General features: G+C 48.5%; 1 protein-coding gene across 6 annotated transcripts in view; it reads right to left on the reverse strand.

Annotated features, from left to right (window-relative positions):
* The window catches only part of DTX2 (deltex E3 ubiquitin ligase 2), a 46898-nt gene extending 40910 nt beyond the window's left edge, over positions 1-5988 (reverse strand). For 2 of the 6 annotated variants that reach the window (XM_074034641.1, XM_015447203.4), the window contains exons 1-2: positions 5861-5988; positions 4001-4056 (exon numbers count right to left, since the gene is read on the reverse strand). The gene's annotated coding sequence lies outside the window, so the exon portion shown is untranslated. Of the gene's footprint in view, positions 1-4000; positions 4174-5860 lie in introns of all 6 variants that reach the window. The other 4 variants (XM_005549325.5, XM_015447202.4, XM_074034642.1 and 1 more) reach the window with 2 other exon arrangements.
* Positions 5989-23311: the final 17323 nt, after the last annotated feature.

The following is a 23311-nucleotide window of genomic DNA, read 5'->3' on the forward strand; positions in this document are numbered from 1 at the left end:
TTGCAAGACACAGTACACTGCTGGTGAAGTGGATACTGGGATAAGCACTTCATTCATGAAACAGTCTAGCAATAGCTACGAAAGATGAACATTGCTGAGCATGGTGGCTCTCTGTCATCCCAGCACTTTGGAAGGCCAAGGCGGGTGAATTGCTTGAGCCCAGGAGTTCAAGACCAGCCTGGGCAACATGGTGAAACTCCATCTCTATCGGAAAAAAAAAAAAAAAAAAAAAAAGAGCTGGGCATGGTGGTGTATGCCTGTAGCCCCAGCTACTTGGGAGGCTAAGATAGGAGGATCACACGGGCCTGGGAGGCAGAGGTTGCAGTAAGCCGTGATCACACCATTATACTCCAGCCTGGGCAACAGAGCAACATTTTGTCTCAAAAAAAAAAAAAAAAAAAAAAAAGTTGAACATTTATTTACCCTATAACCCAGCAAAATACCACTCCTAAGTTTATATTCTTACATACGTATGATAGGAGACATACATGGAAATTTTGGAACAGAATGCTTACAATACCAAAAACCTGGAGGCCGGGCACGGTGGTTCACGCCTGTAATCCCAGCGCTTTGGGAGGCTAAAGCAGAAGGATCACTTGAGACTAGGAGTTCAAGACCAGCCTGGGCAACACAGTGAGACTGCCTCTACACAAACTTTAAAAATCAGCTGGGCATGGTAGCCTGTGCCTGTAGTCCCAGCTACTCCGGAGGCTGAAAGGGAAGGATCCCTTGGACCCAGGAATTTGGGGCTGCAGTGAGCCATGATCATGTCACCGCACTCCAGCTGCCTGGGTTACAAGGTGAGACACTTTCTCTAAAAAAAGAAATAGGCTGGACGTGGTGCCTCACGCCTATAATCCCAGCACTTTGGGAGGCCGAGGAGGGCGGATCACCTGAGGTCAGGAGTTTCAGACTGGTCTGACCAACATGGAGAAACTCTGTCTCTACTAAAAACACAAAATTAGCCAGGCATGGTGGCACATGCCTGTAATCCCAGCTACTCAGGAGGCTGAGGCAGGAGAATCACTTGAACCCAGGAGGCGGAGGTTGTGGAGAGCCGAGATCACACCACTGCACTCCAGTCTAGGCAACAAGAACGAAAACTCCGCCTCAAAAAAAAAAAAAAAAAAAAAAAAGAAAGAGAAAGAAATACACATGTAAGATAAACGAAAAAAATGAAAGAAAGGAGATAATGATTACCTCAGAGTAAGAACAGAAAACAAGTTCAAATGAAATGATTGGATGTTCTAAGGGGACCTGATAAAACAGAAAACTTTTTAAAGTTTTTTAAAATTAAAAAAAAAAAAAAAGATTAGATGTATACTTTTGTTTCATGATCCCAGCTTTTGTTTTGGGTGCCTAGATTGCCAGAGCTTACTACATTTATTAAAAATAACTTAATAAGGAAAAGTAGGTCAGGCATGAACACTGAGGAGTATGTACTAATCAATCTTGTTTTCAGCTTAGCTGATAAGGCAAACACCAAAGGGACTGCTGAATTCATCTTTGTACTCCAAGTGCCAAGCACAAGCCCTGGCGCACAGAATTTCGGGAGGCATTTGGGGAATGAATCAGTGCTCTTCTCTCTAGCCCATGGCCTCATTTCCTGTTGGCCTCTTAATACCTTCAACACGTCTGAGGCCAAACGCATCTTCCTTCCTCATTCTCCTTTTCCCCCTGGATTTCCCCAGGCGGCCAAGAGAAAAATCTCAGACTCTCTCAGTCCTCCTCAGCCCGCTCCCCCAGGCCTAGCAGCTGCCTGCCCTCAACTCTGAAGCCCCCTGCTAACACCTGGCCGGGACCCTTATGCCTCTCACTTTAATAAATACTCCCTCCTCGCCAGGTGCAGTGGCTCACGCCTGTAATCCCAACACTTTGGGAGGTCACAGTAGGTGGATCACCTGAGATCAGGAGTTCGACACCAGCCTGGTCAACACAGGGAAACCCAATCTCTACTAAAAATACAAAAATCAGCCAGGCGTGGTGGCAGGTGCTTGTAGTCCTAGCTACTCGGGAAGCTGAGGCAGGAGAATCACTTGAACGCGGGAGGTGGAGGTTGCAGAGCTGAGATTACACCACTGCACTCCAGCCTGGGTAATAGAGCTAGACTCCATCTCAAAACAAACAAACAGACAAGCGCTCCCTCCCAAACGGCTTCTCCAACTCTGCTTTCTCCCTCTCATACATCTCAGATAGAAGGCGGGGGGGCGGGGCGGGTGACAAGATTAAGCTTCCTGAACTACCATTCTGATCTTGTTTTTTTACACACCTCCCCTGGATCTCTAGAATGAAATTCAAATTCCTTAGGCTGATAGTCAAAGTCGATCACAATACGGCCCCTCCCTTGCTATCAACAATATTTGCTGGTGCCCTTCCCTTCCATCCCCCCTCATGTATACCTCCCCCACCACAATCCCCCTCCAGAGTGTAAGTGATCCAGAGTAGTTTAATCTACTACTCCCATCTGCATCAGGGTGTCCCCACCCCCATGACTCTGCTCCGCCCTGAATCCCACCTACTTGGTCCCCTGTCCTGACCTTACCCACCCTTTTATGGCCCAATTTAAACAGCACTTCCCACGATGCCTGGATGTGCCCAGCAGAAAGCAAACACCCTCTAAATTAGCCAGGTGTCAAGGTGTGCACCTGTAATCCCAGCTACTCGGGAACCTGAGGCACGAGAATCTCGAGCCTGGGAGGCGAAGCTGCAGTGAGCTGAGGTGGCACCACTGCACTCCAGCCTGGGTGACGGAGTGAGACTCTGTCTCAAAAAGTAAACAAGCAAAACAAAATAACAACAAAACGAATGAAAGAAAACACCCTCTTATCAACTTCCTTATCAGTTCTCTATGTTCACTTTATCTCTTCGACTAGACTATGAGCAACCGAGGGCAAAACCACTTATCTGCCTCTCCCCATGAAGCAGCTGGCATGGTGTAAGAAGACTGTCACAAAGTGAATAATCCAGTCTAACCCATTCCACACGCTCCAGTGTGCTCCTTTGAAATGTCCCTCACGAGGCCAGGCACGGTGGCTCAGGCCTGTAATCCCAGCACTTTGAGAGGCTGAGATGGGAGGATCACTTGAGGCCAGGAGTTAGAGACCAGCCTGGACAACATACAGAGACACTGTCTCTAGATAAAACATTAGTCGGGTATGGTGGTAGGCACCTCAGCCACTCTGGAGCCCAGGAATTTGAGGCTATGGTGAACCATGATCACTCCACTGCACTCCAGCCTGGGCGGCAGCAGCAGACACCAACTCAAAAAAATAATAAATAAAATACCCCTCATGGAAATCTCCTAAAATCCTTCCGCTCCCGAGTCTTGGCATGGCCCACATAACCCTCCCTGCTCAGCCCTCTGCCTGCTTTTCCAGCTTCCTCTACCACATACTAAGCTACTTACAGTAGCCCAGCTGTGTCCCGGTAGCTTCATGACTTTGCAAACGCTGACTCCTCTCCCAGACGACTGTGCCCCACTTTCTAAGTCTACTCCTCCTTCACAACCCCCCTCAACTACCACCTTCCAGGAGCCTTCCTGACCTCCCTCTAGCCCTCCCCTTTCTGGATGTGGGTAGGAGGGCCTTGTGCTTTCCCCAGCTCAGTATATGTCACACTGACAATACTTTGTCACTGACTCTGGTTTGTCTTTTCCACTAAACAATGCGCTCCCAAAAGACAGAGATCTTGTCTGGCACCCAGTAAAGGTTTATGCAACAAAAGAAATGAAAACTGCCAGTTCAAATGCAGAAATCGTGACTTGTGTCTTCCATCCCATAAAGCATGTCTTAAAGTGGAAAGCATCTTCTAAGACTAGTTAGTGAAACAGGAGAAGCAGCTGGCAAGACGCCACTGCAATTTATTTGAGACAGGTGGCAATCAACAGTCAACTTCCAGGGCGCACGTTTATCCTGCAGACCTCAAATTCCACCCTCCCCAATCCTCACCTTCTCTGCACCAGATAGAGAAGGCAGCAAGGTCAAGTCCCCATGGCTCTCACCTTTTCTCTCTGGAGAGCTGGCACAAACCGTCCCTTCTGGATGAAGACACCAGCTCCTTAGGAAGAATGACTTGTTTGAGTTCCCATCTTGATACAAACCACAAACAACAAAAACCGGGCAAATCTGAAAGCTTGCTGACTCAGCGACACAAATTCCAAGGCACCTTTGCCAACTAGGAAGAAGATGATCAGGTTTTAAATTAAACAGCAGTTAGTAAAAAACAAAGGTACAGATGTTGGATCCGTGTGCTGTGCCTGGGGACTGAAAATCACCAGATTTATTTTCCAATAGCCTGGGCGGAGCAGAAAGTACAATAGTCTTCGTCCACCCACTTAACAATCAAGGAGATAGTTGAAAAAAACAACAAGCAAACAAAACCCTGAGCCCTTTTTAAAAGTTTTTTATTATTATTATTTTTTGGAGACGGAGTCTTGCTCTGTCACCCAAACTGGAGTACAGTGGCATGATCTTGGCTCACTGCAGCCTTCGCCTCCCAGTTTCAAGCAACTCTCCTGCCTCAGCCTCCTGAGTAGCTGAGATTATAGGCATGCGTCACCACACCTGGCTATGAGCCCTTTTCTTTAAAAAAAGAAAAAAAAAAGTTTGTTTTTTTGTTTGTTTGTTTTTTGAGACAGGGTCTCCCTCTGTCGCCCATGCTGGAGTGCAGTGGTGTGACCATAGCTCACTGCAGCCTCCAGCTCCTGGGCTCAAGCGATCCTCCTGCCTCAGCCTCCCAAGTAGCTGGGACTACAGGCACCCACCAACACGCCCATCTGATTTTTTACAGAGACAGTGATCTCAGGAATCTTCTTGTTTCCCAGGCTTGTCTCAAATTCCTGGACTCAAGTGATCCTTCCACCTCGGCCGCCCAAAGGGCTGGGATTACAGGCATGAGCCACCGTGCCTGGCCTGAGCTTTTTCCACAGAAAGCCCTAAAAGGACTTCATAAGCCAGTCTGGCAGCTAAGCATCCAGGAAATCAACACACCAGAGACGGTAAATATTTAAGGTCACAGAGCAACCGAATCAGAGGGCTTGCTATCCAGATGGCTAAAGTAAGCCCGGATGGTGGCCACCAGAAAGTCTACCTTCTAGAGCGCTAGAGGAGCTAGGAGGGCATGCAGAAATATTCTGAGTTTCTCAAGGGTCCAGACGTCTGTACACATGCTATTTATTTCCATCGCTGTTGGCGCTTAGAGAAGTGGAGCCAGCTTGGAGGAGGAGGGCAGCTGGCTGAGACAGTCGCGATGAAAGCGCAGCTCCAGAAAAGGGAACCGAGTTCTAAATCTTTTTCGGCACCCCTTAAGGACCCCAAAAAGTGACCCAGGGCCCCAGGAACTCCCGGGAAGGCTCCCCACAGGAGAGCAGGGAAGCAGAGTTAGGAAGCAAACTCCTCCAAAGTACAACCCATGGCCCAGTGAGTCCCTTCACCTGGGGGTAGACCCCAGCAGGACCCACCCCTCGTCAGAGAGCCAGTGGCAATCTCGTCACCGCCTCCTCCGGGTACTTTGGGAAGGGGTGCGCTCCTCCCGAGCGACCCGGACTCCCGGGAGCGGCGCCCCTCCGCCTGCGAGCCCCTCAGCCTTCACCCGAACGTCCTCTCTCGCACCTGGCACCCTGTCCCGTCCAAAGCTCCCGGCGCCTCCCAAGTCCCCCAACTCCCGCCCTCAGGACCTTGATCCCGGAGACCGATAGCCCCGACACCCCAGATCTCCCGGGACCCCCGGGTGTCGCCGTCGCCCCCCCTCACACCCACGCCCGCCCCTTTCCGGTCCCAGCTAGGCTCCAGCTCCCCGCGCCACCCCACGCCCCCGGGACCGCAGCCCTAGCGACGCGCAGGTGGCCTGCCCGCCCTCTCACCAAGGCTGAGGAGGACGAGGGGACGGGACGGAGGGCACCACCGCGCTCAGGCTGCAGCTCCGGAACGGCCTGGGCAGGGCTCTGGCTGTGGGTCCGACTCTCAGGAGAAGGCAGCCAGAGTGAAACTCAGCGTCGCAGCTTCCGAGCGCGCCGCTGCGCATGCCCGGGGCGTGCGGCCTTCTGGGAAATGTAGTCCCGGTGGGGCCCAGGGGGCGGGCGGGAGGCGGGGCTCGGGGGGAGGGGCTCAACCCAAGGCGCACCTGCTCCAGTGTCTGTTTTCTTCCTTCACCTGTTCACTCATTGACTTATTCCTCCAGCAATTACTGACTTAATTTTAACTAGTTTTTACTAGTACATACATGGTGCCAGGTCATGTGCTACTGTGTTTCCCTTTTTTGTTTTTAAAATTAATTTTATTTTTCTTTTTGTACAAATGGGGGTCTTGCAGCACTGCCATGTTGCTCAGGTCAATCTCAAACTCCTGGCCTCAAGCGATCCTCTTGCTTCAGCCTCCCAAAGCACTGGGGTTGCAAGTGTGAGCCATCGAGCACAGCCTTTTTAAATTTAAATTTTTGTCTTTTTCTTTTCTTTTTTGTTCTTTCTTTCCTTTTTTATTTATTTGTAATATTTATTTATTTATTTTGCTACTGTGTAGTGGGAGTGTGGGAGTGAATAAGTGAATCAGAAATGGTTTCTCAGCTGGGCGCAGAGGCCGATGCCTGTAATCCCTGCACTTTGGCAGGCGAAGGCCGGCGGATCACCTGAGGTCAGGTTCTAGACCAGCCTGGCTATTCTGGCAAAATCCCGTCTCTACTAAAAATCCCAAAAAAAATTAGCCAGGCGTGGTGGCTTGTGCCTGTAATCCCAGCTACTCTGCAGGCTGAGGCAAGACAATCACTTGAACCCTGGAGGTGTAGGTTGCAGTGAGCTAAGATCGCGCCATGGCACTCTAGCCTGGGCGACAGAGAAGGAATCCCTCTCAGGAGGAGGAGGAGAAGAAGAAGAAGGAGAAGGAGGAGGAGGAGGAGGAGGAGGAGGAGGAGGGGGAGGAGGAGGGGGAAGGAGGAGGAGGAGGAGGAGGAGGAAGAGGAGGAGGAGGAGGAGGAGGAAAATAGAAAAAGAAAAGAAAAGGTTTCTCGCCGGGCGCGGTGGCTCGCGCCTGTAATACCAGCACTTTAGGAGGCCGCTGGGGCCAGATCACGAGGTCAAGAGATTGAGACCATCCTGGCCAACATGGTGAAACCCCATCTCTACTAAAAATACAAACATTAACTCGGTGTAATGGCGCGCGCCTGTAATCCCAGCTACTCGGGAGACTGAGACAGGAGAATCACTTGAACCCCGGAGGAGGAGGTTGCAGTGAGCCGAGATCGCGCCACTGAACTCCAGCCTGGGCGACAGAGCAGGAATCCGTCTGAAAAAAGGAAGAAAGAAAGAGAGAGAGAGAGAGGAAAGAAAGAGAAAGAGAAAGAGAAAGAGAGAGAGAGAGAGAGAAGAAGGAAGGAAGGAAGGAAGGAAGGAAGGAAGGAAGGAAGGAAGGAAGGAAGGAAGGAAGGAAGGCAGGCAGGCAGGCAGGCAAGCAGGCAAGCAAGCAGGCTAGGTTGGTTTCTCTCCTGGGAAAGCTTTGTATCTAGTTGGAAAGTCAGGCACTTAAACATACAATTACAATATAGTGGGGAAAATGTTTGGATAAAGGAGGGCACAGAAGGATACGCCTAACTTGGGAGTGGGGAGAAGACATCACAAGACAGATAAAGGCTATGTGGGTTTTTCAGTCCATAGAGAAATTTGCCAGTTGGAGCACAGGCAAGCTCTTGTAAAGCAAGAGAGATGTGAAAGTGCCTCATGCACTCTGGAGGCAGCCCAACGTTCCTGGTGGCCAGGACAGGGGACACATGGAGGGAAGGGAGTGAGGAAGGAGAAAATGCACTAGGCTATGGCAGGATCTGAGGAGTATGGGGAGAAGCCAGGGTAAGATTGTGATGAACTTTAGATAATGTGAGTGTTCACACATGTGTGCACATACTACATATGCTGAATATTATGTATACAGTTTCAGTGGGATCAAGTTTCTATGAATCTTGGAGGACCATGCACCCAGTTAGAGATACTTACCTGGAATGACATTATCCTAAGGTCATTGATCCTTTATCAGGGTTACTCGGGAGGCTGAGGCAGAAGAATTGCTTGAACTGGGGAGGCAGAGTTTGCAGTGAGCTGAGATCATGCCATTGCACTCCAGCCTGGGTGACAGAGCAAGACTCCGTCTCAAAACATATATATATATACAAAAATTAGCTGAGTGTGGTGGCACATGCCTATAATCCCAGCTACCCGGGAGGTGAGGCAGGAGAATCACTTGAACCTTGGAGGCGGAGGTTGCAGTGAGCCGAGATGGTGCCATTTCACTTCAGTCTGGACAACAAAAGTGAAACTCCATCTCAAAAAAAAAAAAAGGAAAATAAAATAAAAATCTGACCTCAGGTAATCTGCCCGCCTCAGCCTTCCAAAGTGCTGGGATTACAGGTGAGGGCCACTGCATCCGGCCAGAGTTCCATTTTTATAACCTGAAAAGACGGACTATTTTTATTTGGGCAAAATAAAGAGTTCTGGTTGTGAAAAGAAATAAAATAGGGCAGTATCAAGAGGGAGAGTGGGGGGCATGGACTTTTATATCTTTGACAGGAGAGAGAAGAGTGTGCTGACGTCTGAAATTGCAGCAGGGTGTCTGCCCCCTGGGAACCTGGAAATGAGGGAAACAGGCTTGGCCACTTGCAAAGTGAACTTGAAACTAATATATGTAGCAAAGGGTCAGAGACAAAAGAACTGCCTGGCAGGAGGGGGCTGGTTAAATAACCCCAGAGCACTAGGCAGCCCTAGAAGGAATGAGGAAGACTCACAGTGCCCTAGATCTATAGTTAAGCCAAAAAGGAACTTTGAGCAAGGCAAGGTGGCTCATGCCTGTAATCCCAGCACTTTGGGAAGCAGAGGCAGGCGGATCACCCGAGGTCAGGGGTTCGAGACCAGTCTGGCCAACATGGTGAAACCTGTCTCTACCAAAAATACAAAAATTAGCCAGGTGCGGTGGTGCACGCCTGTAATCCACCTACTCAGGAGGCTGAGATAGGAGAATCACTTGAACCTGGGAGGCAGAGGTTGTAGTGAGCCAAAATTACACCATTGCACTAGCCTGGTTGACACAGTGAGACTCGGTCTCAAAAAAAAAAAGGAACTTTCAAAATAGAGGGTAGAGAATATAGGAATATGCACCCATTTGTGTTTTTTAAACAATTGCATACAATAAAGAAGAAAGTTTCTGGGAAGAGACCCAAGAAGCCCTCAGAAGGTAGGGGGATAAGCTGAAGAATTTTTAAAGATTTTATTTATTTATTTTTTGATACAGTGTCTCCCAGGCTGGAGTACAGTGGCATGATCATAGCTCACTGCAGCCTCGACCTCCTGGGTTCAAGTGATCTTCCTGCCTCAGCCTCCTGAGTAGCTGGGACAACAAGTGTGCACCACCATGCCCGGCTGATTTTTGTATTTTTTGTTGAGACAGGGCCTCACCATGTTGCCCAAGTTGGTCTCAAACTCCTGGGCTCAAGCATTCCTCTTGCCTCAGCCTCCCAAAGTGCTGAGATTACAGGCGTGAGCCACCCACCGCGCCTGACTGAATTCTTAAAGATTTAGAGAGGGTTGTCGGCCTGGCGCAGTGGCTCATGCCTCTGATCCCAGCACTTTGGGAGGCCAAGGTGGGAGGATCACCGAAGGTCGGGAGTTCGAGACCAGCCTGACCAACATGGGGAAACCCCGTCTCTACTAAAAATACAAAAATTAGCCAGGCGTGGTGGTGCATGCCTGTAATCCCAGCTACTGGGGAGGCTGAGGCAGGAGAATCTCTTGAACCCGGGAGGCAGAGGTTGCAGTGAGCCAAGATCGCACCATTACACTCCAGCCTGGGCGACAGAGTGAGACTCAGTCTCTAAAATAAATAAAATAAAATAAAATATAAAATGAAATGAAATAAGGCTCTTTCCTCTCTGGCAGTATCCCCACTCCCCACAACACACACAGTAGGGCAGTTTACCACTGGCATTCTTGCATAAAGGTCCACAGCCTAAGGGGCAGTGGTAGGAGCAGCAGCAGGAAGTGTTCCTGGCAGGAGTTCTTTGTCTGAAATTTTCTGCCTAGAGATGGTGTCTTTTTTTTTTTTTTTTTTAAACTCCTCAAAGGCTGAGGTTTATTCAACACACCCAGGCCACCAGCGCTCTGAAGCAACTGAAAATGAATGACGTGGCCCAAGAAAGAATGTGACTGTTGGCCACACAATGGGGAGTGGTGTTGAGCAAAGAAATTTAGATTCTAATACCCATAATCCCAGCACCTGGGGAGGTCACACTCGGAGCTTGAGCTCAGGAGTGTGAGACCAGCCTGGGCGACAAGGCAAGACCCCATCTCTACAAAAAACAAAAAAATTAGCCAGGTGTTGTGGGATACCCCTGTGGTTCCAGCTACTTGGGAGGATGAGGCAGGAGGATCACTTGAGCCCAGGAGGTCCAGGATGCAGTGAGCTATGATGACACTACTGTGCTCCAGCCTGGGTGACAGGGTGACATCCTGTCTCAAAAAACAAAACAAAACAAAACAGAACAAGTGGGGGCGGGGCACGGGTAGAGCGTGTTTGCAAACTATTGGAACTTTTCCACCAGTTGATGAATGAACGGCGAGCACGTGTACCTTACTTTAGATTTGCCACAAGGGAACCGGTGAAAAGGATGAGCCTTTTATTTGGTTTTTGAGATGAGGTTTCACTCTTCTTGCCCAGGCTGGGGTACAGTGGTGTGATCCTGGCTCACTGCAACCTCTACCTCCCATATTCAAGTGATTATCCTGCCTCAGCCTCCCAAGTAGCTGGGATTACAGGCACGTGCCACCACGCCCGGCTAATTTTTGTGTTTTGAGTAGAGATGGGGTTTCGCCATATTGGCCAGGCTGGTCTTGAACTTCTGACCTCAGGTGATCCGCCTGCCTCAGCCTCCCAAAGTGCTGGGATTACAGGTGTGAGTCACCGTGCCCAGCAGGGTGAGCCCTTTCAAAACATGTTCCAAGGGGCTGGGACTTACATAAGATAATTCTCTGGGGAAGACTGGGAAGACTGGTTTACTCCACAGGGCTGTAACGCACCCTTTTTTTTTTTTTTTTTTGAGACAAAGTCTCTCTGTGTCGCCAAGGCTGGAGTGCAGGGGCGTGATCTTGGCTCACTGCAACCTCCGCCTCCTAGGTTCAAGTGATTCTCCTGCCTCAGCCTCCTGAGTAGCTGGGATTACAGGCACCTGCCACCACACCTGGCTAATTTTTTTTTTTTTTTTTTTGTAGTTTTAATAGAGATGGGGTTTCGCCATGTTGGCTGCAAAGCCATCTTGCTTTTCTTTGTTGTGCAGGTCACACCTGGGTCCTGAGCAGGGGCCATCATCGGAGACACCAGGTGATGTCCATTCATCAGAAATTATGAGCAAAGCAGCTGTGGCTTCTAATCAGACCATCCCTCTAGGGTGTCAGATGGAGGCCAATTAGTGGAGGCACTAGACAACCAAATTCTGCCTTTTCAAGCAAAACACCAGCAAATGCTCTAGCCCTTAGCATTGATGCTGGAACCCAGTGTCTTGCTTTTACTTGGATTTTCATGATCTTCTCTTGCTGTGGGCGAGCTGGGGCCTGGTTCTAGGATCAGAACCTTCAGAGGCACTAAGAAATGCCACCTGGAGTGGAGTTAAAGAATTTCTTTTTTCTTTTTTGTTTTTTTTTAACTCCTCCTGCTATTGTCAGAGGCGGGTGAACCAGAGCAACTCCATTTTGAATAGGGGCTGGATAAAATGAGGCTGAGACCTACTGGGCTGCATTCTCAGATGGTTAAGGCATTCTAAGTCACAGAATGAGATAGGAAGTTGGCTCAAGATATAGACCTCACTGATAAAACAGGTTGCAGTGATGGCCGGGCGCAGTGGCTCACGCCTGTAAGCCCAACACTTTGGGAGGTTGAGGCGGGCGGGTCACGAGGTCAGAAAATCGAGACCATCCTGGCTAACATGGTGAAACCTCGTCTCTACTAAAAATACAAAAAATTAGCTGGATATGGTGGCATGCACCTGTAGTCCCAGCTGCTCGGGAGGCTGAGGCAGGAGAATGGCCTGAACCTGGGAGGCGGAGCTTGCAGTGAGCCGAGATCTTGCCACTGCAACTCCAGCCTGGGCAACAAAGCAAGACTTCATCTCAAAAATAAATAAAATAAATAAATAAATAAATAAATAAATAAATAATAAATAAATAAATAAAACAGGTTGCAGTGAAGAAACCGGTTAAAACCCACCAAACCCAAGATGGCGACGAAAGTGACCTCTGGTTGTCCTCACTGCTATGCTCCCACCAGCGCCACGACAGTTTACAAATGCCACGGCAACGTCAGGAAATTACCCTATATGGTCTAAAAAGGGGAGCATGAATAATCCACCCCTTGTGTAGCATATCATCAAGAAATAACCATAAAAATGGGCAACCAGCCACCGTCGGGGCTGCTCTGTCTATGGAATGGCCATTCCCTTATTCCTCTACTTTCTTAATAAACTTACTTTCACTTTACGGACTTGCCCTGAATTATTTCTTGCGTAAGATCCAAGAACCCTCACTTGGGGTCTGGGTAGGGACCCCTTTCCTGTAACACCATCATTCTCAAGTTTAGTTTAGTTTTGTTTTGTTTTAGAGACAAGATCTCACTCTGTTGTCCAGGCTAGAGTGCAGTGATGTGATCACGGCTCACTGCAGCCTGGAACTCCTGGGCTCAAGAGATCTTCCCACCTCAGCCTCTTAAGAGTGCTGGGATTATAGGCTTGAGCCACTGCATCCAAACTCAGGCCTTTTTTTTTTTTTTTTTTTAAATATAAATTCCTTTTTTTTTTTTCTTTTTGAAATGGGGTCTTGCAGTGGCTGGATCATATCTCACTGCAGCCTCCAACTCCTGGGCTCAAATGATCCTCCCGCCTCAGCCTCTGGAGTAACTGGGACTACAGGCACTCACCACCATGCCTGGCTAATTTTTATATTTTGTTTGGTAGAGATGGGGTTTCACTATGTTAGCCAGGCTGGTCTCTAACTCTTGGGCTCAAGAGATCCCTCCACCTCAGCCTCCCAAAGTGCTTGGATTACAGGTTAAGCCACTGTGCTCAGCCCGAATTGATTCTTTTTTTTTATTTCACTTTTCCCCCTGTGATACAGCCCCAGGAGATCCTCAAATAAATTCTTAAAACAGTCTTATGACTCTAATGTCAGAAATCTTATCTACAGGAACAATGGTATGCAATGGTCAGGAACTAGTGCCACCTGACTTTTAGCAACAAGGAAGTGGGCCAAAATGCAGCCTGATTAATGCTTAATTATAACTCTGTTTCTGTCCAGAACCCAGCACACAGTTCTTGTCACTCCTGTGGGGATAGTTTCATTCTCATTGTAAATGAATATTCTGATGCATTGGTTTGGGATATATAGATTGTTCAAGAAAAGGGATCAAGCCTGGTGCAGTGGCTCACACCTGTAATCCGAACACTTTGGGAGGCTGAGGTGGGTGGATCACCTGAGGTCAGGAGTTCAAGACCAGCCTGACCAACATGGCAAAACCCCCATCTCTACTAAAAATACAAAAATTAGCCAGGCGTGATGGTACGCACCTGTAATCCCAGCTACTCGGCAGGCTGAGGCAGGAGAATCGCTTGAAACCCGGGAGGCGGAGGTTGCAGTGAGCCAGGATCGCGCCATTTGCACTCCGGCATGGCCAACAAGGGCAAGAATCCACCTCCAAAAAAAAAAAAGAAAGAAAGAAAAGAAAAGAAAAGCACGCTTGGTGACTGTGCTAGGTTTTTTCAGATAAGTTTTTTTTTTTTGTTAAATAAGAGCAATTTTGTTTAACTTGGGGGTTATTTAAAGATTGTTTCAAAATGTGGATTTAGGAAGGAAATAGAAACAAGGTGGGAAGAAGACCAGTAAGTAGGAGAGATGTGAAGAAAAGTTATAAGTATGAGGATATATTTTTGGTAAAGAAAGTTGAAAAGAGAGTAATTTTTCATTTTGCATAAGAGAAGACTTTGGCCAAAATCAAGAGGAAAGGAAAGTAAATTTCTGTCCTAAAGTAGATTGCTAATATAAAAAAAGATGTATAGGAGAAAATTGAAGGTTTAAGGAAGTTGTAGGTTTGTGGAAGATTAATCTCATGAAAGGAATTTTGTGTGTGATTAAGCTGGCTGAAATTAGAAGGGGATTATTTATAAGATTTTTGGCCGGGCGTGATGACTCATGCCTGTAATCCCAGCACTTTGGGAGGCCAAGGCGGGTGGATCACCTGAGGTCAGGAGTTCGAGACCAGCCTGGCCAACATGGTGAAACCCCATCTCTACTAAAAATACAAAAATTAGCCAGGTGCAGTGGTGCGCACCTGTAATCCACCTACTCGGGAGGTTGAGGCAGGAGAATCGCTTGAACCTGGGAGGCAGAAGTTGTGGTGAGCCAAAATTGCACCATTGCACTAGCCTGGGTGACACAGTGAGACTTGGTCTCAAAAAAAAAAACAAAAAAAAAAGCCATAAATATTTATAAGATTTACTAAAAATTGAACTTTCTTTTCTTTTTTTAAATTTATTTACTTTTTTTGAGATACTTTTGCTCCGTTACCCAGGCTGGATTGAAGTGGCGTGATCTCGGCTCACTGCAACCCCCGCCTCCCCAGTTCAAGTGATTCTCCTGCCTTAACCTCCTGAGTAGCTGGGATCACAGGTGTGCACCACCAGACCCAGCTAATTTTTGTATTTTTAGTAGAGATGGGGTCTCACCGTGTCGGTCAGGCTGGTCTCAAACTCCTGACCTTGTAATCTGCCTGCCTTGGCCTCCCAAAGTGCTGGGATTACATGTGAGCCACTGTGCCCGACCCAAAATTGAAGTTTGTTTTTTGAGGCAGGGTCTCGCTCTGTCACCCAGGCTGGAGTGCAGTGGCATGATCATAGCTCACTGTAGCCTTAATCTCCTGGGCTCAAGTGATTCTCCCACTTCAGCCTCCCGAGAAGATAGGACTACAGGTGTGCACCACCACACCTGGCTAATTTTTACTTTTAGTAGTGGTGAGGTCTTCCCATGTTGCCTAGGCTTAAAAACTGAGCATTAATATCAAAAGTACACTGATGGATTCAAGAACACAATTTGGGCCCCTATGTTGGAACCACAGGGTTTTTGTGGACCATTGATCTGCCCTTTACAAGAAAATTGGAGAATGGTGTAAACCTGGGAGGCGGAGCTTGCAGTGAGCTGAGATCCGGTCACTGCACTCCAGCCTGGGTGACAGAGCGAGACTCTGTCTCAAAAAAAAAAAAAAAAAAAAAAAAAAGACTTTTCTTTACCTTTTAGGTAACTGGCCTAGGAAACAGAGAATCTCTGTTTCATCAAGAATATTGGGCCGGGCGCGGTGGCTCAAGCCTGTAATCCCAGCACTTTGGGAGGCCGAGACGGGTGGATCACGAGGTCAGGAGATCGAGACCATCCTGGCTAACACAGTGAAACCCCGTCTCTACTAAAAAATACAAAAAAACTAGCCGGGCGAGGTGGCGGGCGCCTGTAGTCCCAGCTACTCGGGAGGCTGAGGCAGGAGAATGGCGTGAATCTGGGAGGCGGAGCTTGCAGTGAGCTGAGATCCGGCCACTGCACTCCAGCAAGGGGGACAGAGTGAGACTCCGTCTCAAAAAAAAAAAAAAAGAATATTGGCCAGGCACGGTGGCTCACGCCTGTACTCCCAGCACTTTGTGAGGCCAAGACGGGCAGATTACCTGAGGTCAAGAGTTCGAGACCAACCTGGCCAACATGCTGAAACTCCGTCTCTCCTTAAAATACAAAAATCAGCCGGTGTGGTGGTGAGCATCTGTAATCCCAGCTACTTGGGAGGCTGAGGCAGGAGAATTGCTTGAGCCCAGGAGGCAGAGGTTGCAGTGAGCCGAGATCACACCACTGCACTCCAGCAAGGGTAGCAGAGCAAGACTCTCCTAAAAAAAAAAAAAAAAAAAAAAGTATTTATTGTGCTTTGTGTCTTTGAAATCTTTTCTCACTTTGGTTTTATTTCACAATGACCTGTGATCCTACTTTGATCAAGTGTTTTAAAACTTTGATATTTGACAAACTTTTCAAAAATCACAATTAAGGCAGACACAGTAGCACACGCCTATACTCCCAACACTTTGGGAGGCTGAGGCAGGAGGATTGCTTGAGCCCAGGAGTTTGAGACCCACCAGGGCAATATAACAAGATCCCATCTCTACAAGGAGTAAATAAAATTAGCTGCACATGGTGGCACATACCTGTAGACCCAGCTACTCTGGCAGCTAAGGTGGGACAATTACTTGCTCCAAGAGTTCAAGGCTGCAGTGAGCTATGCTTACGTCCATGCACTCCAGCCAGGGTGACAGAGTAAGACCCTATCTCAAAAAAAAAAAAAAAAAAAAAAGCCGGGCGCGGTGGCTCAAGCCTGTAATCCCAGCACTTTGGGAGGCCGAGACGGGTGGATCACGAGGTCAGGAGATTGAGACCATCCTGGCTAACACGGTGAAACCCCGTCTCTACTAAAAAAAAATACAAAAAACTAGCTGGGCGAGGTGGCGGGTGCCTGTAGTCCCAGCTACTCAGGAGGCTGAGGCAGGAGAATGGCGTGAACCCGGGAGATGGAGCTTGCAGTGAGCTGAGATCCGGCCACTGCACTCCAGTCTGGGTGACAGAGCGAGACCCCGTCTCAAAAAAAAAAAAAAAAAAAAATCAAAATTAAGCATTTTTGACCTCAAACTAACTTTAGGATGTTAGTTCAGGAGGACTCCTGAACCTCTCAAAGGATCTGCAAAAAAAGAAATATTAAACCAATTGGGCCTGTCTGATATATTAATTTATATGAGGCTGGGCACAGTGGCTAATGCCTGTAATCCCAACACTAGGAGGCCAAGGCAGGAAGATTGCTTGAGCCCAGGAGTTTGAGACCAGCCTGGGCAAAATATCGAGACCCCCGTATCTACAAAAAAATTTTTATTTATTTATTTATTTTTGAGACGGAGTCTGGCTGTTGTGGGCCAGGCTGGAGTGCAGTGGTGCCATCTCGGCTCAATGCAAGCTCCATCTCCCTGGTTCAAGTGATTCTCCTGCCTCAGCCTCCTCAGTAGCTGGGATTACAGGCACGCACCACCACACCCGGCTAATTTTTGTACTTTTAGTAGAGACGGGGTTTTGCCATGTTGGCCAGGCTGGTCTTAAAGTCCTGACCTCAGGTGATCCACCCGCCTCGGCCTCCCAAAGTGCTGGGATTACAGGAATGAGCCACTGCGCCCAGCCAAAAAATTTTAAAAATGTAAAAATAAAATAAAAAATAAGGCTGGGCATGGTGGCTCACGCCTGTAATCTCAGCACTTTGGGAGGCCGAGGCGGGCGGATCACAAGGTCAGGAGTTTGAGACCATCCTGGCTAACATGGCGAAACCCCGTCTCTACTAAAAATACAAAAAATTAGCCAGGTGTGGTGGCGGGCGCCTGTAGTCCCAGCTACTTGGGAGGCTGAGGCAGGAGAATGGTGTGAACCTGGGAGGTGGAGCTTGCAGTGAGCAGAGATTACACCACTGCACTCCAGCCTGCGCAACAGAGTGAGACTCCGTCTCAAATAAATAAATAAATAAAATAAATTATAAGAGAAGGATTGGCAAAATAAGAAATATTTCACCTTGGCCAGGCGCAGTGGCTCAAGCCTGTAATCCCAGCACTTTGGGAGGCCGAGACGGGTGGATCACGAGGTCAGGAGATCGAGACCATCCTGGCTAACAAGGTGAAACCCCGTCTCTACTAAAAAATACAAAAAAACTAGCCGGGCGAGGTGGCGGGCGCCTGTAGTCCCAGCTACTCGGGAGGCTGAGGCAGGAGAATGGCCTGAACCTGGGAGGCAGAGCTTGGAGTGAGCTGAGATCCGGCCACTGCACTCCAGCCTGGGAGACAGAGCAAGACTCCATCTCAAAAAATAAATAAATAAATAAATATTTCACCTTGAGATATATTTATATGGATATGTTACTAATATATTCAAAAATTATAAAACATATCTAGAAATCTGATGTATCAGTCAATTTTGGTTCACAAATAACATTCTTGTCAATTATGTCATCATTACGATGGACTCAGACCAGGTTTTGGCCATGGCCACTTGAAGTCTTCATGTCCACACTTAATTGCCTTAGTCTAATGTCTTTCTGAAAGCTTCTTGCCGGCAATTATAATCCCAGGGAGTTATGTCTTCAAGGAGCTTCATGGAAAGAATGAAGTCTGACAAGTATGGGTTTCTAATAGCTGTGAGTTCACACTATTGAACTAAATTTCCAAAACTTGGCCAGGCACCGTGGCTCACGCCTGTAATCCCAGCACTTTGGGAGGCCAAGGTGGGTGGATCACCTGAGGTTGGGAGTTCGAGACCAGCCTGACTAACATGGAGAAAACCCGTCTCTACTAAAACACACACACACACACACATTTAGCTGGGCGTGGTAGCACATGCCTGTAATCCCATCTACTCGGGAGTCTGAGGCAGGAGAATCACTTGAACCCGGGAGGCCGAGGTTGCGGTGAGCTGAGATTGTGCCATTGCACTCCAGCCTGGGCAATAAAAGCGAAACTCTGTCAAAAAAAAAAAAATTCCAAAACTCGAATGAAGAAACTGATGGGTTTGTGAAATTGCTAATACAGATCAGAGCAAGAATTACTTACAAGACTGAATGAACTGATGAAAAAGAATTATGAATCTTTTTTTTTTTTTTGAGACAGGGTCTCACTCTGTCGCCCAGGCTGGAGTGCAGTGGTGTGATCTCAACCTCCGCCTGCCAGGTTCAAGCAATTCGCCTGCCTCAGCCTCCCAAGTAGCTGGGATCACAGGCACCCGCCACCATGCCCAGTTGATTATTTTTATTTTATTTTTTTTTTGTGACAGTGTCTCGCTCTGTTGCCCAGGCTGGAGTGCAGTGGCCGGATCTCAGCTCACTGCAAGCTCCGCCGCTTGGTTTACGCCATTCTCCCGTCTCAGCCTCCCGAGTAGCTGGGACTACAGGCATCTGCCACCTCGCCCGGCTAGTTTTTTGTATTTTTTAGTAGAGACTGGGTTTCACCGTGTTAGCCAGGATGGTCTCGATCTCCTGACCTCGTGATCCGCCCGTCTCGGCCTCCCAAAGTGCTGGGATTACAGGCTTGAGCCACCGTGCCCGGCCGATTATTTTTTTTTTAAGATGGAGTTTCGTTCTTGTTGCCCAGGCTGGAGTGCAATGGTGCGATTTCGGCTCATTGCAACCTCTGCCTCCCAGGTTCAAGCGATTCTCCTGACTTAGTCTCCCTAGTAGCTGGGATTACAGGCATGTGCCACCATGCCCCGCTAATTTTGTATTTTTAGTACAAGGGGGTTTCTCCATGTTGGGCAGGCTGGTCTCGAACTCCTGACCTAAGGTGATCTGCCTGCCTAGGCCTCCCAAAGTACTGGGATTACAAGCGTGAGCCACCAAACCAGGCCGTTTTTTTTTTTGTTGTTTTTTTTCACGGCAGGGTCTTGCTGTGTCACCCAGGTGAAGTGCAGTGGTGTGATCATGGCTTGCAGCAGCCTTGAATTCCTGAGCTCAATCGATCCTCCCACCTCAGCCTCCCAAAGTGCTGTGTTACAGGTGGGAGCCACTAGACCCTGCTGAATTATGGATTTTTAAGGCTGCTTTATGTCAAACATTGCGGGTTCTTTTAATATTGTTTTCCAGATTTAAGGAAACTTTTTTCTTTTAAGCTTTGTATAATTTATAGTAATTTGGTAAAGTACTTTTGAAAACAAAAATGAAAATATTTGCTTTTCTTCTCTACCTGAACCCGCCAGAATTTAGAAGCAATTTATGATTATTCTTATTTTTACAGCAACATGGTTATTTGCATAGGTTCAGTAAGAATCTGTTCTCTGTCCAGGCACAGTGGCTCACACCTATAATCCCAGAACTTTGGGAGGCCGAGGCAGGCAGATCACTTGAGGTCAGGAGTTCAAGACCATTCTGGCCAACATGGCGAAACCCTGTCTCTACCGAAAATACAAAAATTAGCCTGGCGCGTTGGGCATGTGCCTGGAATCCCAGCTACTAGGGAGGCTGAGTCAGGAGAATCATTTGAATCTGGGAGGTGGAGGTTGCTGTAAGCCGAGATTGTACCACTGCACTCCAGCCTGGGTGACAGAGTGAGATTTTGTCTCAAAAAAAAAGGAGGGCCAGGCATGGTGGCTCATGCCTGTAATTCCAGCACTTTGGGAGACCAAGGGGAGCGAATCACAAGGTCAGTTCAAGGTGACTCTAGGGAGAAAAATTATGTTTCAATAGAAAAATGATAGTTTACCTGTTATTATAGTAATGTTCATTGTTTGAGTTATTTATCTACCTGTAGACTGGATTAGATTCTGGATTCTTCTAGTTTTCTCTAATGTCTGGCTACAATCTCTAATTAAGAATGAGAACTGGCTGGGCGCGGTGGCTCACACCTGTAATCCCAACAACTTGGTAGGCCGAGGCAGGAGGAGCACTTGAGGTCAGGAGTTCAAGACCAGCCTGGTCAACATGCTGAAACCCCATCAGTACTAAAAAAATAAAATAAAATTAGCCGGGCGTAGTGGCATGCCCCTGTAATCCCAGCTACTTGGGAGGCTGAGGTGGGAGGATGGTTTGAGGCAGAGAAGTCAAGGCTGTAGTGAGTTATGATGGCGCCACTGCACTCCAGCCTGGGCAGCAGAGTGAGACCCCATCTCAAAAAATAAACCCACACCCAAAGTGTTGGTTTACAGAGGTTTTCCAGTGCAATAGTAAGTTTCTGGAAACTTTAGGGAAAGAGGAGGACTAAGCAATGGAGTCAAGAGAATCCTTAGTGGTTTTCCACAACCTTTCATTTCTAGTCTAGTTCCCCTAGGAGGCAGGTAGGCCACGCCCTCTGACATTGCTGCTGGAGGCCGTGGCTCCTGGCAAAGGCCCAGGGAAACTATCCTGCTGAGGCCCATCTGGAGCTGGCGGGGAGCTGACACTCAGGGTCACATCTTAGTCATAACTCCTCCCCTCCCCTGACACAGCCACTTCCTCTTTCTGCTGAGGACAGAAGTTGAATGAAGGACAAGCTCTCAGAATGTTGCAACCCCAAAGAACTTGAGTACGAGGAAGAGACGTGTGTTTATTGCGGGAACCATTCCCTGGTGTGTCCTGGCTCATAGAACAGCTCCAACAACACGTGCTCGGATGCCAAGGGTGCCATGAAGACCAATCCTTGCTATAATCCTGATGGAAAGAACTTCCCTGTCTGAACAGAGGGTGGTGGTAAGTAAACGGATTGTCAGGGGTAGAAGCGCCCAGCGGACTCCAAGCCTGGAGCGTTTTGCCGGAGACCTCTTGCGTGAACCATGATTCCACCAAGGGCTCAACTCATTCCCCCAAGCAGTCATGTTATCCCCGTATACAGATGAAGCCACCTGCCAAGCTAGAAGTGGCAGGAAGAGGCCAGGTGTGGTTTGTGGCTGCTTGGGCAGTTGAGGCAGGAGGAACGCTTGAGCCCAGAAGTTGGAGTCCAGCCTGAGCAACATAGCAAGACCCCATTTCAAAAAAAGAAAAGAGTGGCAGTTAGGACTAGGACCTGGGGATATGGCTTCAAGGATGTTTCCGAGCCTCCAGGCCACATTCTCTGCCTTTCCAGTTGATCATCTCGACAGGGAAAGCCTACCGGCACATGCGTGCCCAGATGGGCCAGCATCTCCCTTATCCAGCCCATGAGGCCTCCCTCTCCAGGCCAGGCCCCACTCTTTACTAGGCATTGAGGCCTTCCATGCCCTCAGGGTACAGATTCTCCCCCTTTCTCTCCCCTCCCCCCTTTTTGAGATAGTCACATTGCAACACCCAGACTGGAGTGCAGTGGCATGATCTTGGCTCACTGCAACCTCTGCCTCCTGGATTCAAGTGATTCTCCTGCCTCAGCCTCCCCAGTGGCTGAGACTACAGGCACTCACCACACACCCTGCTAATTTTTATATTTTTAGTAGAGACAGGTTTTGCTATGTTGGCCAGGCTGGTCTTGAACTTCTGGCCTCAAGTGATCCACCTGCCTCGGCCTCCTAAAATGCTGAGATTACAGGTGTGAGCCACCACACCCACTTCCCCATGGTTGAGGATTTGCTTCTGGATCACCACCTCCAGGAAGCCCACCTCCCCAACCCCTAGGCAATTTTATTTTTTGAGAGGGTCTTGCTCTGTCACTCTGGCTAGAGTACAGCAGGAGGCAGCAAGGCTGGGACCTGGGCAGTGAGCACAGCTCACTGCAGCCTCGAATTCCTGGGCTCAAGTAATCCTCCAGCCTCAGCTTCCCAAGCAGTTGGGACTACAGGCATGTACCACTGTGCTCGGCTAATTTTTGTATTTTGTAGAGATGGGGTCTCGCCATGTTGCTCAGGCTGGTCTTGAACTCCTAGGCTCAAGCCATCCTCCCACTTTGGTCTCCCAAAGTGCTGGCCCAAATTACAGGCCTGAGCCACCATATCTGACCTTTTTTGAACCCCAGCCTGCTACTCCCCTACAGACAGATCACACCACAACCTGCTCACCTGCAACAATCCCTTTGTGTCGCAAGTCCCTGGCTCAGGGACTTAACCTTAACCACTCAAATCACCTGGGGATTTTTTTTTTTTTTTTGAGATGGAGTCTTGTTCTGTTGCTCAGGCTGGAGTGCAGTGGCACGATCTCGGCTCCCTAAAACCTCTGCCTCTCTCAGGTTCAAGCAATTCTCCTGCTTCAGCCTCCCAATTAGCTGGGATTGCAGGCACCCACCATCATTCCCAGTTAATTTTTTGTGTTTTTAGTAGAGACGAGGTTTTACCATGTTGGCCAGGCTGGTCTTGAACTCCTGACCTCAGGTGATCCACCTTCCTGAGCCTCGCAAAGTGCTGGGATTACAGGTGTGAGCCACCACGCCCACCCCACCCGGGGATTTAAGATGCAGATTTCTGGGTCTGGGATGGGGCTTATAAGTGATATGGTTCCAACAAATGCTCAGGTGAGGTCAACGTTCACAGACCACACTTAGAGTATCAAAGGCCTTCCTGCTCTCAGTAGGTCCAAAGCTACCCAAACATTGCTCTGAATGCACTATAGACATGTCTATACCCAAGTCAACATGCTGGAGCCCCTTGCCCTCAGCCAGACAGCAGGCTAGAGATAAGCACCATGCCAGTTGCATCTGAGCATCTTTCAGCTTTCAGTTTATGCCTAATCCTGCTCAGTAGGTGCCACCCCATGTGGCCCACAAGGACTGGCAGGCTCATAGCAAGTAGCCGGCCAGGCTGGGATGCCACAGTGAAAGTGAACTTCCC

Source organism: Macaca fascicularis, chromosome 3, assembly GCF_037993035.2.
Source record: "Macaca fascicularis isolate 582-1 chromosome 3, T2T-MFA8v1.1".
NCBI classification, from domain to species: Eukaryota; Metazoa; Chordata; class Mammalia; order Primates; family Cercopithecidae; genus Macaca; species Macaca fascicularis.